Source organism: Sinocyclocheilus anshuiensis, unplaced genomic scaffold (assembly GCF_001515605.1).
Source record: "Sinocyclocheilus anshuiensis isolate Anshui unplaced genomic scaffold, SAMN03320099.WGS_v1.1 scaffold1257, whole genome shotgun sequence".
Lineage (NCBI taxonomy): Eukaryota > Metazoa > Chordata > Actinopteri > Cypriniformes > Cyprinidae > Sinocyclocheilus > Sinocyclocheilus anshuiensis.
The window spans coordinates 336,536-338,924 of NW_015548249.1; positions in this window are offsets into that span (position 1 = coordinate 336,536).

A 2,389-nucleotide genomic window follows, 5' to 3' on the forward strand; every position below is an offset into this window, starting at 1 on the left:
CACACACACACACACACACGCGCGCGCACACACACACACACACACACACACGATGCTCAAAACTCCGCATTACCTCCTCTCCTAGGTTCACGAAACGGTCGTCCATAAAATGCATTGCTGTTCTGTTGTAAGTAATCTTAAAGATTCCTAAATGCATCTACTTTCGGAAGGCCAAATAAAGTGCTTTTGCTTTCACCTAGAAACACACAGTGTCTCCCTGACATGGCTGCTTCAACACTAACTGTGGTTACTGAATGCCTTCTTTCTTTGTGTGAACATTTGGGCGGCATTAAGCAAATATTTCTACATAGTGAGGTAGATATGTGGGGGCGTGTTAGAAGGAGCTGTTTTAGGGGGGTGTGGCAGAGTCTTAATTTTGATAAAGAATATCTCTTTGGTTTTGAGACTTTAGTCTTTGCAACTTCAGGGATCTTATCTATGCACAATCAGCTTGTAACACTCCAAAGAGAAAGGAAATCTTGAAATCGCATCATATGACCCCTTTAAATAAGCTGCAGACCTTTCATAGTATTCACCAAAACAGTAATCAGCACGAGGAGAGTAAACTGAATGAACTCACTGAATCTTACTGGGCCATTATGAGAAGGGCCCTCTGAGGCTATGTTGTATGCTGATAGCAATAACGTAAATGTGACGAGAGATGGAGGAAAAATTAGCAATGATAGGGCATTTATCTTTAAAGTGAAACAAGGCCTTAGTCAAGTGACTCATTGAAACAGCTTTATCACATCATACTTTATAAGATGGTACTGTATGATGGTTTTTAAAGCATAGTATTGTAAACTAGAAAGTTGTAGTCACTTGTTGGAAGGGATGGTCCGCCTGGAGCAGTTTGAATCATCTTTAGATGCATTATCTAATTTATCACACATCATTATATATTATTAATATATTTATATTTTCACAGAATCCTAAAGAAAGGATGTTCATCCTAATGATCAACTGTAATTTGGCTATTACAGTCCTGAATATTAATAACTGAAAATAGCTAGAATGGATAATACGTTTTTCTTAGTATTACGATAGACCAAATGGTGTTGATAGGAAGTGACCGTTCCGATAAATTAGAAAGTGATGAGGTGAGAGATGCATTAGGGTGGAGATGAGCGTTTTATGAGTGAGGAAGGAGAAATTAGTCAATTTAAAGTTGAAACGCTATTTAAACAAACAACGCTAATTATGTACCAAACTTTTTATACAAATTCTTTTGATGTTTTAATTTTCACTGTCACTATATTCTTCTGTCGCTGTTGAGGTCTATGCAAGTCACTGTCTGCAATCAAATCCTCTCACACAGATACATCACAGTTCCTTGATATGGTTAGGCAATCATCCACAATAATCCATAATCGGATGTTTGCATTTCATTCTGTCAAAGATGGGACACAGCAATCCTTGTGTATGTGTGGGTTAGTGGGTGTGACCCAGGGGTGTGGACTCGACTTGACTCGGACTCGAGTCCCAAATTTGATGACTTGCGACTCGACTCGAAATAATTAAAGAAGACTTGAGACTCGACTTAGACTTTGACAGCAATGACTCGAGACTTGACTTGGACTTGAGCCCTGTGACTCGGAAAGACTTTATGACCAGATCAAAGTCGTTATAGACCTTGTAGCGTGCTTGCGCTTGACTGGCAATAAGCCAGAGACTGCGTTCAGGGAGTGCTGGATATATAGGCTAGTATAAATTAAAGGAGTAATAGCATAACTTACAACAAAAGAACCGAGATAAAAAAAAAATTATAATATTTTTTTAAATTACATGATTCGTCTAGTAGCGATCTCCGCTCTTGAAAAGTGCTGCCCTGCACGTTTGATCGCCGCCCAGCAGACACAGGCATGAGAAACGAGAGGCGCGGCCGCGATCACTGGTGCTCGCCTCATCATCACTGTGACCGCTGCTGTTAAATATTCCTCACTTCTTCTGTTTGTCCGACACCGAGGTGCACCATGAGTGATGGATCCGCATCCCGCCACGACCCTCGCACTCTGCCAACTCAATGTGCTTTAATTTTCATTTTTATTTGTAATAAACACCTCTCTGAGACCTGATTTTGTCAGATCTCCGCTATTTTTGTTCGATCAGTTACATATTTTAATTGCATGTGCATTTTATTTTATTTAAACCTCCATTAAGTTTAAAGTTAATCCATAATCGAGATTTAAATCGGAGTTTAAAGTTATGGTGCAACAGGATTAAAGTTAATCTTAAATATAACTTAAATCCAGGATAGGGATGTTCATTTCGGTTATTTTTCCTAACCGACAACCGACGCTCGTTAACAGATTATTTTAACCGTTAACCGACAAGATTATTTTAAATTAGAATTTAATTAAATTAGAAAGGATAAGTGTCTGTGACCCAT